This window comes from Physella acuta, unplaced genomic scaffold (genome assembly GCF_028476545.2).
Source record: "Physella acuta isolate Inbredline_101_S28 unplaced genomic scaffold, ASM2847654v3 ptg001056l, whole genome shotgun sequence".
In the NCBI taxonomy this organism is placed as follows: domain Eukaryota; kingdom Metazoa; phylum Mollusca; class Gastropoda; family Physidae; genus Physella; species Physella acuta.
Genome location: NW_026732573.1, coordinates 20,516 through 37,654, shown reverse-complemented (window position 1 = coordinate 37,654; position 17,139 = coordinate 20,516).

The following is a 17,139-nucleotide window of genomic DNA, read 5'->3' as shown; positions in this document are numbered from 1 at the left end:
TGCAATTTCTTTAATGCAATTCTTCGGGTAGTGGCTAAGCGCGACACCAGTGTTTCTTTCAGACTTTTTCCTCCCCGGAAAGGGGTGGGGGTAATTGAAATTTTCGGGGGCGGGGGTAGAATTTCCGGGGAGGGGGGCGGACACTGGAAAAAGTATATAATTATATTTCGTTGAATGGGACGGTAGACATGTTTTTTTTGGGAGTGGGGGGTGGGGGGTGGGGGGGGGGGGGTGGGATGGGGTGGGGGGGGGTGGGGTGGTTTCCTCATCGATACTCTATAATAAAATTACCGCCTAATTAATGTGTCTAATCTAAAAAGTGGTTTTCTCGCAATTTCTTTAATGCAATTCTTCGCGTAGTGGCTAAGCGCGACACCAGTGTTTCTTTCAGACTTTTTCCTCCCCGGAGAGGGGTGGGGTACTTGAAATTTTCGGGGGCGGGGGTAGAATTTTCGGGGAGGGGGCGGAAACTAGAAAAAGTATATAATTATATTTCGTTGAATGGGACGGTAGACATGTTTTTTTTGGGGGGTGGGGGGGGGGGGGGAGGGTTGTGTGTGGGGGGTGGGGGGGGGGGGGTGGGGTGGGGGGGGATGTGTGTGGGGGGGGGGTGGGTTGGTTTTAGTTTAGAGAAAAGAGACAGCACTATCAGCCTAGCGCCCGTTGTATCCTTCCTCAACGGGCCATTTTTCTCGTAATATAATATTATAAATAATAAAAGATTCACGACACAAACTACCATACAAAATACTTAGCACATCCGTTTACGTCTTCTACCAAAACAAATATTACACCCCCTCCTCAAACTTTCGATTTTCACCCCCCCCCCCTCAAGTTTTTGATTTACAGCCCCGCTCTCAAACTTTCGATTTGCACCCCCCCCTTCAAGTTTTTCTCTATATATTTTGCTATTTTTTGCCTTGGTGTCACCCGGTGCGGTCCGCACCGGGTGGCGCCTTTTAGGGAATTGACACCAAGCCAAAAAAAATCAAAATTTACAGAAGAAAAATTCTTTTTTGCCATTTCGATTAATAATTAATTAAAGTTTAATAGTTTTTTTAAGTACAAATCGACAATTATAACAAAGGTGTAGTGGTGACAACTTAATAAATTGTCGGAAAATTTCCCCCAAGAAGCAATGCCGATTGCAGAATGTTTCGAGGACTACTATATTGGCAGACCACAACTTCTACGTCGGAGACAACATCTTTTTGCTTGAAATAATAAGAGGATTAATATTTTTTGTTGTTGTTGCAAAAATTGATGCCACTTGTTAAATTGGAGGGGGGGGGGGTGACACCAAATTCAACTTTCACAGAACAATGTAGTGATCAGAACGAAATACACAACCCACCAAAGTGGTTGGTCCTGACACCACATTGAAAAAATTGCAAATGAATAAATCCTTTGATGATTGAGTGTGGCGGCTAACTAAAATATCAAAGCTAAATTTATTATCGAACATGTCATCAGGTAACAGTCTCCCAGCATAGAGGTGTGTGTGGGGGGGGGGGGGCGGGGGGGGGGGTGACACCACTAAAACATTAATTATTGTAAATTAGATGGTGGAAGTTTGCTTACGTAATTTCAGATAACATGACATCTTAAAATAATGTTTGTATTTTCTTCGTCTTCTTCGTTCTTAATTCTAGTGTTCTGGATTTATTTCTAATTTTTCTAATTGGTATCGGTAGCCTATGTTATACCAAATGTTTGTGGATATTTTATTATTTAGTTATTTCTTTGCTTTTTTACTAATATCGTTCAATAACTATTTCATCAAATATTTTTCTCAAACAAGTATAGCATTACAAAAATATAGGCCTATAATTCACGTGTAATGGGTGCCAATGGCTAGTATATATATATATATATATATATATATATATATATATATATATATAATATATATATATATATATATATATATATATATATATATATATATATATATATATATATATATATATATATATATATATATATATATATATAATATATATATATATATATATTTATATATATATATATATATATATATATATATATATATATATATATATATATATATATATATATATATATATATATACATATATATACATTTTTTTCGGAGTGGGGGTCCACCAGACCTGGTGACGCTGCAGCTTAGGACTTAGAGTATGTACTATTTTCAATAATTTCCTTTTTAAGTAAATTAAAACAACAGAGCTAAGCGGATTAACCAGGACGGGAGATTGTTTAAACTGAACTTTCTCATCATCTCTACAATTCAAAACTTTAATTTAGCAAGCTGTTTGCAATTAAAATGTGAGCCTGATAATAATCTAAAATTACAAAAAAAGGTTAAACAATCATTTTTGTGAGAAATAAACTTATTTTTTTTTCAATTGACAATGTAAACAATGTGTTGTATCTTTTAAAGTTATTTATGAATTTCTTTGTACATTTAGCCATTTTTGGGAGCAAATTTATAAGTTATCCTTCTTGGTTAATTTAAATTTATAAATGGAAATTACCGTAGGCGAATTAATTAAATACATTTTCTTGATTCGGATATAATTCATCTGAAATTTAAATTAGCAAGATATACTCCTACATTTTCCATATACAAATGTATCTATGAATCTAAAGGCTAAAGTGGGAAAAATGTTTCTTAGTTTTTGATAGTCAAATATGTGGCTTTGTTTTTAAAGCAAACTGACATCTTTCATGAATAAAATAACATTGCTAGTTTGATGCTGTTTTTAGAGGCGTTCGAAAAAAGGGAATTCTTATTCTTCTCTACAGCACCGTTATAACTCCTTGTAGCGAACATTTAATGCAGAAAATAAACATATTGCTGAATAACTAATAACATTTTATTGCTTATGTCTTATATTACCTTTTCAAAGTAATTTAACATTGCCGTTACCTGATATAAAGAGTTAAATATGAACCGAGATTCTATCAACAAAACTGTCAATATTTAAAAAAAAAAAACAAGTTCGCTATCAAGGTATGTAATCTTTGCAGTGATTAATTTAATGCAGGTACAGTAGTATCGATCTAGTAGATAGATTCGATTTCCGACAAGTTAGATATGTTGCTTATCATGTGTTTATTAGATTCAATGATTTGTGAGATTCAATATTTTCAACGAGCCGACCCGCGGTGTATCATACACCGCTATTTAGTTGTTGTTTTTTCTACTTTTCATATTTTGTGAATTCGACAGTACCAATGCTGCCACAGAAAATATTTGTTTTAAAACACTAAACCCCCCACCCCACCCACCCCCGTGAAAGCAGCCTCCTCTTAGTTACCTCCTCTAAGTTTAAAATCGTTTCAAACTAAATTATCTACCCCTAGTAGCCGTCACCAAACCTGGCTCTACGATTGTAAAATGTAAACATTTAGCGTGAACACAGCTCACCAGACCATGTGAGGGGGTGAGGGGTGGTAGTGATAGAGAGGAAGAGAGGGGACGGCAAGGCGCGTTTGCAGCTTGTTTTCTAACGTCTCCCAGAAGAGAATTATATATATAGATTACTATATTTTTTCAAATTTGTTATAGATCTATATAGCCTAAATACTTATTGTATGTATTACATATTTATAGTACAAATTTAGAGTACCGTATTTATTTATAATACCGTATTTTTAGTTACCGCATTTTTCTTTATTTAAAGCAGGGGTCTCCAAACTTTTCAGTTCGAGGGCCGCATTAACTATCAAATTTCAGTTCAGGGGCCAGTTTCTTCCAGGCATGTCTTTGATTTCTCTGGGCAAAGTTCCTCAGCCATCACCAACAAACGTTTTTTCAGTGGACAAAAAGATCTCCGCGGGCCGGATGAGAGGACCTCGCGGGCCGTAGTTTGGAGACCCCTGATTTAAAGTAACGTATTTATAGTGCAGTATAGGCTAACCTTGTATACGTACATCAGGCTTTCAGGCCTTCACGTGTAATGGGTGCCAATGGCTAGTATATATATATATATATATATATATATATATATATATATATATATATATATATATATATATAATCGATATCCGACATGTTAGATTCGTTGCTTCTCATGTGTTTATTAGATTCGATGATTTAAGTACTCAAGTTAAATAATTGCCCGGTATGTGAGCATCTTGACATCAAAAGAGCCGCAGACTGCCTACACCAGGGGTCGGCAACCTGCGGCTCGCAAGCTGCATGCGGCTCTTTTGATGTCAGGATGCGGCTCGCTAGTTCCATAATAATGATATTATTTTATTTTCATAACGTATAAAAAATATTGTACTGGAAAACAACTTTAAACAAAATAAAAACACTAAGAATAGGTGGAGTAGAGCGTATACAAACAGCTGACAGCTGCATGTACACAAGACCCAGCTCCACAACTGTGCTGTGGCCAGCCCCGTGGCAGTGGTTCCATGCTTTCAACTACCGAAGTGCACTTTTTTTTTCAAATATTTTCAATAGTAAAGGTAATTTTAATCAGAAGGCATTTTTGTGCGTTTTTTTGCAATTATTTAACTGGAGTGGCAAATTCTTATAGTTATTAGCCTCTAAATTGGGTAGGGATAGTTTTATAATTGTTTTTTATTATCCTTAAAGAACTAGTTGAAATACTTTATTTTTTATACTTAAACTCATAACATTTTTTTTTAGCTAATCCTAATCAAATACCTTAATATTGAAGAACAATTATTAGTGGCTCTTTAAAAACTGGGAAATTTTGTAAATTGTAACTTTTGGCACTTACACCTCAAAGTATTGCCAACCCGTGGCCTAGACCTAGAGTGTGTACTATTTTCAATTATTTTCTTTTATAAATATATTTTTTTTCTTTTTTTATGATACAAATTTTAAGTATACGAGAAAGAAAATATGATGACCCTAGATACATTTTATAAAATCAAGTAATTAGTCATTATAAAATTAAAACAACAGAGCAACACGGAGTGTTGTATTCATCGTCAACGCATACCGCCCATTGTTTATTCTGAACTTTCTCATCATATATACAAGTAAATTCTTTAATTCAGCTAGCTGTTTGCAATTAAAACTTGAGCCTGATAATAATTTAAAATTACAAAACAAAGGCTAATTGATTCTTTTTTATAAGATAATAAAAAAAGTTCTAGTTTTGATTTACACTTTAAACAATGTTATATATTTTTAAAAATTATTTATGAATTTCTTTGTACATTTAGCCATTTTTGGGAGCAAACTTGTAGGTTATTCTTCTTGGTTAATTTAAATTTATAAGTGGAAATAAGCGTAAGCGAATTAATTAAAAAAAAGTTCTTGGTTCGGATTTAATTTAACTAATTCACATGAAATTTAAATAAGCAATATTAAAGCCTACATTTTCCATATACAAATATATTTATGAATATAAGGGCTAAAGTATCTATAATACTTTATTTACGACACTTTATTATATTATATATAGCGCCATATTTAAATTACTGTACTTATAATACTGTATTAGGAAACATTTTTAAAGGTAAAAATATGCCAATACCAATGTCGGTTTGGGGTTAGGGGGGGGGGGGGAAGGTGACACGGCACAAACCGAAACCTTGCTTAAGCTTTACCCTCCCCTGATTTGCGCTTTGTTTTTCTACAAACAGTAAATATTAAATATAAATTTCATCAACCTAGCTGTAACTGTACTCAAGTTATCGTGTTTACAGACAACACATACTCACACAGACGTACGGACAAATTTGCAAAACTATGTTTCTCCGACTCAGGGAGATGTAAAACGTCGATATCTGTGAAAATCTCGATTTTTTTTGCACGATTACAATACTTCCTCTATGCTTCGTATACGAGAAAGTAAATTTGTTTGTTTTTGTTTTGTTTTTTGTTCTCTCTTTTTTCTGCATTAGACATGTAATTTACAGCGTCAGATTGCCTTGCATGTTCGCTTTAGTATTACAGTTTTCATCATAGGCTTGTGAGGACTGATACAGATTTACAATATTTCTTTCTTACTTTTAGCCTACTTGTATTCATTTAAGATGGTTTACTTATACATAGATCAAATTCAAAACGTCTAAATATTAAAAAAAACCAACAACATGAAAATGCAAATGTGTAATTACATGATGATTCAAGGGAATTTTTTTTCCATCGGCGTGGTGGGCTGAGAGGTCGAGGGTGGGGGAAGGAGGATTTGGGTTATTAAGTAGAGCTGAGATAAATTTGGTATTTCAGCGAATTAAAATGATACTCTAAAGTTTTACATTATTGAAAATTATTTTTTTAATTCAGCTAACCGTTTTTATGATTATTGTCCAATTAAAAACTTTATATTAGAAACAAAGTTTTAAAGATAACAAATTTTCATACAATAGTTTTACTATTTCTAACAAACAAAATAGACGACAATAGTTTTCCTTTAATTTTATTATTTCTTAATTTATCTCACGATATTTTGCTATGTGTTTATGAGTTATCTTTCCTGAGTATTTTAAATTAATAAATTTAAAATAGTTCTGATGATTTAATAAATTATTTGCTAGGTTCTGAACTAGATGCATCCAACTTTTTAAATGTCCTAGCCACTGGCCTTTATTTTACAAAATTTCAAAATACACTGTGCTTTTCTCTAAACAATGTTTTTATTTTCATTTCACGTTATTATATGTATATATACATATACATACATATATATATATATATATATATATATATATATATATATATATATATATATATATATATATATATAATATACTGTATTTATGACACCGAATATATAGTGCTATAGTTAAAGTACTTTTTTATAGTACTGTATTAGGTAACACTTTTAAAAGGTAAAAACATGCCACTACCAGTGTTGGTTTGGTTTGGGGGGGGGGGGGGGGATAACAAGAAACAAACCGAAACTTTTGTCAACTTTAACCCGTCCCTGATTAGTGTGGTTTTCTACAAACAGTAATCATTTTAATACGTTAGTTCGTCTAGTTCAAGGGGTCGGCTACCTGTTGAGACGTAAGAGACCAAAATTACATATTACAAAATTTACCACTTTTTAAAGATCCACTAACATTTTTATTTCAATATTTGCTATTTGATTAGAATTAGTATATATATATATATATATATATATATATATATATATATATATATATATATATATATATATATATATATATAATATATATATATATATATATATATATATATATATATATATATATATATATATATAATATATATATATATATATATATATATATATATATATATATATATATATATACATATATATATTTATATATATACATATATATATATATAATATATATATATATAAATTTATATATATATATATATATATATATATATATATATATATATATATATATATATAAAATTTAAATAAACAAATCAATATTTATATTAGTTTCATCAATGTGCGCATTGGCCTTGAGTGCCGTTTGAAATTTTGTTTAAATCTGGCTCATACTTGTTTTCAGTTTCAAGCATGCCTCCAGATTTGTGTTCGTGAGTTGCCTTCTTACTTTAGTTTTTATTATATTCCTGTACGAGAACTCTTGTGAGCAAGGATATGTTGACCTAACGATTGTCATCACTCCAGATGTCAACTTCTACATTTTACTCTAGCATCCTGGAAGACTATTCCATGCGTCACGCATGAGTGCCTCAACTCGCGGTATTTCTTTTTGAGCTGTCCACTTGTGCAGCGAAACGTGCATGTTTTACTTGACCTTCAACTATTTTTACTTGCTCTTGGGTGCTCTACACCCCCCCCCCCCCAAGAAAGTCTACCGCCTCCCCCCTACACCCCCCCTTCCCCAACGAAATTAAATTTATAGAGAAAACAAATACTTTTACCAGTGTCCCTCCCCCGGAAAATGTCCCCCCCCCCCCACCCACCTGGAGAAAAAAGTCTGTAAGAAACATTGCACCAGTGTCACGAAATAATAGGAAGTCCATTGAAATAGGGAGTAACAAAATATTCTAATAGAATAGCATGTGTTTATTGTTATTGTTTATTGTTATATCGTTCATTACCGAGTCTTGCAGAATTATATTTTTTTAGTTTTGTAGTAAGATAATAGTATTAAAAGTATTTGAGCATCTTGACATCAAAAGAGCCGCAGACTGCCTAGACCAGGGGTCGGCAACCTGCGGCTCGCAAGCTGCATGCGGCTCTTTTGATTTCTGGATGCGGCTCGCCAGTTCATAATAATTATATTATTTTATTTTCATAACTCATGAAAATATTATACTGGAAAACAACTTTAAACAAAATCAAAACACTAAGAATAGGTGCCCCGTGGCAGTGGTTCCATGCTTTCAACTACCGAAGTGCACTTTTTTTTCATTTGACTTGAGTGGCATATTCTTATAGTTATTAGCCTCTAAATTGGGTAGGGGCAGTTTTATAATTGTTTTTATTATCCTAAAAGAACTAGTGGAAATACTTTATTTTTCATACTTAAACTCATACATTTTTTTATTTAGCTAATCCTAATCAAATACCTTAATATTGAAGAACAATTATTAGTGGCTCTTTAAAAACTGGGAAATTTTGTAAATTGTAACTTTTGGCACTTACACCTCAAAGTATTGCCGACCCGTGGCCTAGACCTAGAGTGTGTACTATTTTCAATTATTTTCTTTTATAAATAATTTTTTTCTTTTTTTATGATACAAATTTTAAGTATACGAAAAAGTAAATATGATGACACTAGATAAATTTTTAAAAAATCAAATAATTAGGTTTTTTTTTTTTTTTTTTTTTTTTTTTTTTTAATACTTTTATTTGCAATTAAAACAAGTACATCAACATCAAATTTTTTTAACATAATTTTGAACACCAAGTGAAAACGAAAGGTTTTGCAAATGTACATAATGAATATTTACATGATGTCATGTATTTGATTATAAAAAAAAAAATTGCAAAGTATGACAGTAAAAGGGGTGAAGGTCAAATGAAAGTGTCAGAAGTCTGGGTGGGGAGAGGAAAGGAAATTTTTCAGAGAGGGTCAATGGGACAGTGAAGCATTTTCTATGTAGGGAAACAACTTAAGGTGACTAGTTGAAAGGGTGTTGTAGTGGTCGCATTGAGTTTTCAAAAGGTTGCAGTGTGAAAGATTAGGGGAAAGAGACAAGATTTAGAACTTTAAATAAGTTCTGGATATTGATGTTGCGGTGGGTGGTGGGGTCGTTGGAACAGTTAAAGGGATTGTGGGGTTATCATGTCTGGGGGTAAAGTGGATAGAGGGGGAGAGAGGAGGGGGTAGATTTTTTTAATTTTTATTTTTATCAATTCAATTGTTTTAAACATTTAAATCAGTAATAATAATATATTTGATAGATTTTACATAGCATCAAAGACATGAACAATGAACATCAATTGCATATATAATAATCAAAGGGAAAAAAAATAAAATGGCATAAGAACTAGATTAAAATAAGGTGTGCAAACTAGGTTTCTCTTCACTGCTTAGTTTAGTGTGCTGCGGAGTCAAAAGTTCACACTGTAGCCACCAATGGACAGAAAAAATCAAATAATTAGTCATTTTAAAATTAAAACAACATACATGCATATCGACCATTGTTTATCCTGAACTTTCTCATCATATTTACAAGTCAATTCTTTAATTCAGCTAGCTGTTTGCAATTAAAATTTGAGCCTGATAATAATTTAAAATTACAAAACAAAGGCTAAGCGATCTTTTTTTTTGTAAGATATTAATTTTTTTTCTAGTTTTGATTTACACTTCAAACAATGTTTTGTATTTTTCAAAATTATTTATGAATTTCTTTGTACATTTAGCCATTTTTGGGAGCAAACTTGTAGGTTATTTTTCTTGGTTAATTTAAATTTATAAGTGGAAATTAGCGTTAGCGAATTAATTAAAAATTAAGTTCTTGGTTCGGATTTAATTAAATTAATTCACATGAAATTTAAAAGAGCAAGATAAAAGCCTACATTTTCCATATACAAACGTAACTATGAATATAAGGGGTAAAGTATCTATAATACTGTATTTACGACACTTTTTATATTATATATAGTGTCATATTTAAATTACTGTATTTATAGTACCTACTGTAGTAGGAAACATTTTTAAAGGTAAAAATATGCCACTACAAGTGTCGGTTTGGTGATTGGGGGGGGGGGGGGCGGGATGTCAAGACACAAACCGAAACTTTGCTCAAGCTTTTCTCTCCCCTGATTTTCGTTGTGGTTTTCTACAAACAGTAAATATTAAATATAAATGTCATCAACCTAGCTGTAACGGTACTCAAGTTATCGTGTTTACAGTCAACATATACACACACAGACGTACGGACAAATTTGCAAAACTATGTTTCTCCGACTCAGTGAGGTGTGCAACTTCAATATCTGTGAAAATCTCGATTATTTTTTTTTTTGCACGATCACAATACTTCCTTTATGCTTCGTATACGAGAATGTAAATTTATTTGTTTTTGTTTTGTTTTTTGTTTTCTCTTTTTCAAAATCAGACATGTAATTTACAGCGTCAGTTTGCCTTGTCGTGTTCGCTTTAGTATTACAGTTTTCATCATCGGCGTGTGAGGACTGATACAGATTTACAATAGTAATATTTCTTTCTGACATGTTCTTTCATTATTTTAGGATAGTTTTCTTATACATAATCCATTGCATCTATTTACAATTATATTTTTAGCAGAAAATGCAAATGTATAGTTTAATGTTATGTTAAAATTGCGATTATTAAAATAAGGAAAAACGTGTTCTAAGAATCACTAGATCTAAAGGTTAATGAAATGAAACTTTTGAATCTTTACTAGTCTACGTGTCAGTTATTAAATTTTGCTAGTTGTTTTCAATTAAATTTAGTTTCTAATTAAAAATTAAGAGTTTTAAAAAGTTTAAATAGCAAAGAAAATTTCATATGCAAATTTAAAGTTTAAAAATTAGTACATAGCTCATTCTAACAGAAAGTAATCTGTGATAAGGACTTGGAACTGGACCGTATCTCTCTGCCAGACAATGAAGATTGCCTGGTTGTGGGAGACATGAACAGCCACTCTCAGAGATGGGTTTACCCTGACCTCAATGCTAAAGGAAAGAAAATAGAAGAATGGCAAGCAGGAAGGCTCACACGTCTAAACAACCCTGATGACAAACCAGCTTTCTAGTCTAGAGCACGGTCAACCTCATCCATCTCAGACACAGCTTGTGCTACAAACGACACCAGCTGAAAACTTTGCTACAAACGAAACCAACTGAAAACTTTGCTACATACGACACCAACTGAAAACTTTGCTACAAACGACACCAGCTGAAAACTTTGCTACATTTTACTATTTTTAAATTGTTTTGTTGAGTATTTTCTATAAATTTGTACCTCAGCAAACGACCTGTGTGGGGGTGACACCACATTTAATAAGTTACTATGAAAACTGATTTTTTCCACTTGAAGTAATAAGAGATCTACATATATATAATTCTCTTCATGGAGACCATAGAAAACACCACACAGCTTAGCCACCACCCTCATCCCCACCTGTCAGGTGAGCTGTGGTTCACCCTGAATGTTTACAATCGTAGAGCTGGGTTAGTGACGGCTATTAGGGGCAAAAAATTTAGTATTAAACGATTTGAAACGAAGGGGAGGTAACAATTTCTGATTGATCTTTTCTTTTTCTGTAAACAGCTGCTTTCACTGGCAGGGAGAGGGCGGGGGGAGGAAGGGAGGTAGGGGGTAGTGTTGAATTCACAAATTACAAATTGCTAATAACCAGAAAATAAAAGAACTAGATGGCGGCGTATACTACGCCGCGGATCAGCTCGTTTATATAATTTTTGCAAAAACTGATGCCACTTGTTTAATTGGAGGAGGTGGGGGGACACCAAATGCAACTTTCAACAATGTAGTGATCAGAACGAAATACACCACCCACCAAAGTGGATGGGCCTGACATCACATTGAAAAAAATTGCAAATCAATAAATCCTTTGATGATGGAGCGTGGCGGCTAACTAAAATATCAATGCTAAATTTCTTATGGAACATGTCATCATGTAACAGCCTCCCAGCGTTGAGGTGTGTGGGGGGTGGGGGGAGGGTGACACCAGTAAAATAATAATTGTAAATTAGATGGTGTAAGTTTACTTGAGTAATTTCAGAAAACATGACATCTTAAAAATTTTTAGATTTTTTTCTTGATTTATTTCTAATATTTCAAATTGGTATTGGTAGCCCATGTTATACTAAATGTGTGTGAATATTTTACTATTTATTTGTTTTTTTTTTGCTTTTCCACTAATATTGTTCAACGTGTAGTAAAGCACATTGCGCTTTGACCAATAACTATTTCATAACATATTTTTCTCAAACAAGTATAGCGTTACAAAAATATATGCCTATAATTCACGTGTAACGGGTGCCGATGGCTAATATATATATATATATATATATATATATATATATATATATATATATATATATATATATATACATTATATATATACATATATGAATTTATTTTTATTTTTTTTTCGGTGTGGGTGTACACTCGACCTGATGACGCTACAGCCTAGGACAGGGGTCGGCAACCTGTGGCTCGCGAGCCGCATGCGGCTCTTTTGATGTCGAGATGCGGCCCTCCAGCTCCTTGCACGAATATTAAGTTATATTATTTCATTTTCAAAACTCATAACAAATATTATACTGTAAAGAAAAAAAAACTTTAAACATGATAAAACACTCAGCAGAGAACAGTGAGAATAGGTGGAGTAGAAGGTAGACAGCTGACAGCCGCTTGGGCACCAGTGCCAGCCCCACAGCCGTGGTGTGGACAGCACCATGGCAACAATTTCGTGATTTTAACTAACAAATCAAATTTATTTACCAAATCCTAATCAAATACTATAATATTGAAATAATAATGTGGCTCTTTATAAACTGGGACATTTGTAAATTGTAACTTTTGGCTCTTCCGTCTCAAAAGGTTGCTGACCTCTGGCCTAGGACTTAGAGTATGTACTATTTTCAATCATTTTCTTTTTAAGTAAATTAAAACAACAGAGCTACATGGAAAGTTGTGTTGCAAATCGTCGAAGAAGTATAATTGTTAAAACTAAACTTTCTCATCATCTCTACTATTCAAGTCTTTAATTCTGCTAGCTGTTTGCAATTAAAATTTGAGCCTGGTAATAATCGAAATTAAAAATACAAAAATTAAACAATCATTTTTATAAGAATTAAAAATAATTTTGTTTCTGTTTATACTGTAAACAATGTTTTGTATATTTTACAATTATTTATGAATTTCTTTCTACATTTAGCCATTTTTGGGATCAAATTTATAGGTTATCCTTCTTGGTTAATTTAAATTTATGAATGGAAATTACCAAAGCGAATTAATAAAATACATTTTCTTGATTAACGCTTATATTAGCTTTTCAAAGTAATTTAACATTAACAAAGAGATAAACCTGAACCGAGTTTATATCAACAAAACTGTCAATATTCAAAACAAAAAAAAACAAGTTCGCTATCAAGGTATGCAATCTTTACAGTGATTAATTTAACGCCGTAACAGTAGTATCGATCTTGTTGTTAGATTCGATATCCGACATGTTAGATTTGTTGCTTATCGTGTGTTTATTAGATTCGATGATAAGTGGGATTCAATATTTTCAATTACTATAAAGCCATAATACTTATTGTATTTATTACATAGGTGACCCGTCAAAAGAGCGCACGACAAAAGAGCGCCGACATAAGAGCGCAGACAAAAGAGCGCCGACATAAGAGCGCCGGGGTGCCATTACATATTCATAGTACCAGTTTAAAGTACCGTATCTATCTATATAAATAATTTTCTTCATGGGGACCATACAAGACACCACGCAGCTTAACCGTTCCTACCCCGCTTTCTAGGCATATCACTGTTTACAATCGTAGTGACGGTTATTTGGGGGCAGATATTTAGCTTTTAAACGATTTAAAACTAAGGGGACATAATAACACGTTCTTCTTGCTCTTTTCATTGTCGCCTGTAAACTGTCGTCACAGACGGCTGCTTTCACGGAGGCAGAGTTGGGGGGGGGGGGGGGGGGGAAAGGGGGACAAAGGGGGGAGAGGAGTGGAAAGTGAGGGTGAGGATACTCGTCCTTCAATAGCTATTGATAGTGTTTTACAGCAAAATATTTTCAGTCGCAGCATTTCCTTTTCCAATGCCGTTATCAACACCATAACCAACTTTATTACCAAAGTCATTTCAAACACCATTACTAACACCACCCTTATATTAAGTTACATGATCAGCCGTACATTACTATTAAGTTATATGTTCGGCCACACTCTTCTAATGGGCCCTACACTACTCTTAAGTTATATGATCGACTATACACTTTTATTAAGTTATATGATCAGCCATACATTACTATTAAGTTATATGTTCGGCCATACTTATCTATTAAGTTATGTGGCCCTAATGGACTCTACACTACTATTAAGTTATAGGATGGGCCCTACACTTTTATAAAGTTACGAGCCGACCCGCGGCATATCTTACGCCGCTATTTAGTTGTTGTTTTTTCCACCTTTCAGTAATTCATAGTTTCTGAATTTGACAGTACCAACGATGCCACTGAAAATATTTCTTTAAAACACTATAAGTAGCTCGTTAAAGTACGATACCCCCCCCCTACCCCCTACGTTTAAAATAGTTTCAAACTAAATTATCTGCCCCTAATAGTCGTCATTAAACCCGGCTGTGCTTGTAAACATTTAGCGTGAACCACAGCTCACCAGACCATGTAGGGGGGGGTGGGAGGGAGCGCTTACAGCTTGTTTTCTACAGTCTCCCAGAAGAGAATTATATATATACTAGTTGAAATATATTATATTTTGTGCGAAACATGTGTATGTTTTTATATGAATACATATATTTTCATACTTAAACCCATAAACAAATAATTATTTTGCTAATTCTAATCGAATACCTTAATATGGAAGGACAAATATTAATGGCTCTTTAAAAACTGGGAAATTTCGTAAATTGAAACTTTAGGCTCTTACACCTGAAAAGGTTGACGACCCCTGGCGTAGACCAAGAGTATGTACTATTTTCAATTACATCCTTTTATAAATAAATTAAAACAACAGAGCTACACGGAGTGTTGTGTCAAGCCTCAATAATAGACACACATTCCTTAAACTGAACTTTCTTATCGTATCAACAAGTCAATTCTTTAACTCAGCTAGCTGTTTGCAATTAAAACTTGAGCCTGATAATAATTTTAAATTACAGAACAAAAAATTAAACTATCATTTTTATAAGAATAAATAATATTCTTATTTTAATTTTCCACTTAAACAATGATTTGTATTTTTAAAAAATACTTATGAATTTTTTTTAAATGCAGCAATTTTTGGCATCAAAGTTACAGATTATCCTTCTTGGTTAATACAAATTTATAAATGGAGATTAGCGTAGGCGAATTAATTAAACAAAGGTTTTTGATTCGGAAATAATTACATTAATGTATCCGAAATTTAAATGAGCAAGATATAAGCCTATATTTTCCATGTACAAATGTATATAAGAATATAAAGGCTAAAGTGGGAAACATGTTTCTTAGTTTGTATTTGTTAGTCAAGTATGTGTTCTATGTGGCTATGTGATTAAAGCAAACTTTGACATCTTTCGTGAATATATAAGCTTATAATATATATATATATATATATATATATATATATATATATATATATATATATATATATATAAATTTATATATATATATATATATATATATATATATATATATATATATATATATATATATATATATATATATATATATGTATATATTTATTTATTTATAAGCCTACATTTTCAATATACAAATTTATCTATGAATATATAGGCTAAAGTGGTAAAAAAATGTTTCTTTGTTTGTATTTGTTTGTCCAATATGTGGCTATGTGTTTAAAGAAAAATTTGACATCTTTGATGAATAAAATAACATAACTAGTTTGATGCTGTTTTTAGAAGCGTTCGAAAACAGGCAATTCTTCGTCTTCTCTACAGCACCGTTATAATTACTAGAAGCGAATATTTAATACAGAAAATAAACATATTCATGAGTAACAAAAAATATTTATTGCCTATCAAGGCATGTAATCTTTGCAGTGACAAAAAAAAAAAAAGAAAATATACTGCAGAATTTTGATTTCATTTAAATAAAATAATAAATCAGAGTTTCCTGTTCTTTGTTTTTGAGGACCGGCTACATTTATGTATGTTGATATTGTGGTCCATAAGTGACAACATTTATACATTCTTCATGACAGCTTATAAATAATATAAACATTTGTTTTGAAGTGACTTCACCACATGACCCATCGAAGTTTCTGTAACATTGAAGTATAATTTTCACCAACTACAAGAGAAACATTGACACGAAGAAAAGACTGACGACTAGATACACTGTGTTGACGCTACACACACTGCTTACACACTCCCTCGTTCACACACTTGTTTTCCCGCTCGCACACCACTTCCAAGTTGAGGCCACTCTCACAAACAGTCTATCTGTTCCTACACACTTTATATAGACATCTACATCACAACACACAACCAACTATATACAAAAAAACGATACCTGTCATATAGAGCACACACACACACACACACAATCAGGAGGCGCTACAGTCATGTCGTGGAGGTAAACAGAGGAGGGGGGGGGGAGGGAGGAGGGGGGCGGGTGGATAGAAACATTACATAATATACGGGTAGACACTGTTCTATGTTTATGTTATATAACGTTATATGAAGTATGGTGTGCCCAAATACAATTATGCGTTACTTTTTATGAACTCTCCTGTCCTAGCCTGGGCCTCTATTTTACAAAACTACAAGGTACCAGAGGCGCGGGGGGGGGGGGGGTGGGGGGTGGGCTCACCCCGTGACACCATTTAGGGCAGTGACACCAAGGCAAAAAATTGAAAAATTTACAGAAGAAAAATGCTTTTTTTTGGAATGACAAGGTACAAACCGAAACTTTGGTCAACTTTAACCCACCCCTGATCTGTGTGGTTTTCTACAAACAATAATCATTTTAATAGGTTGGTTCGTCTAGTACAGGGGCGGCAACCTTTAGAGGCG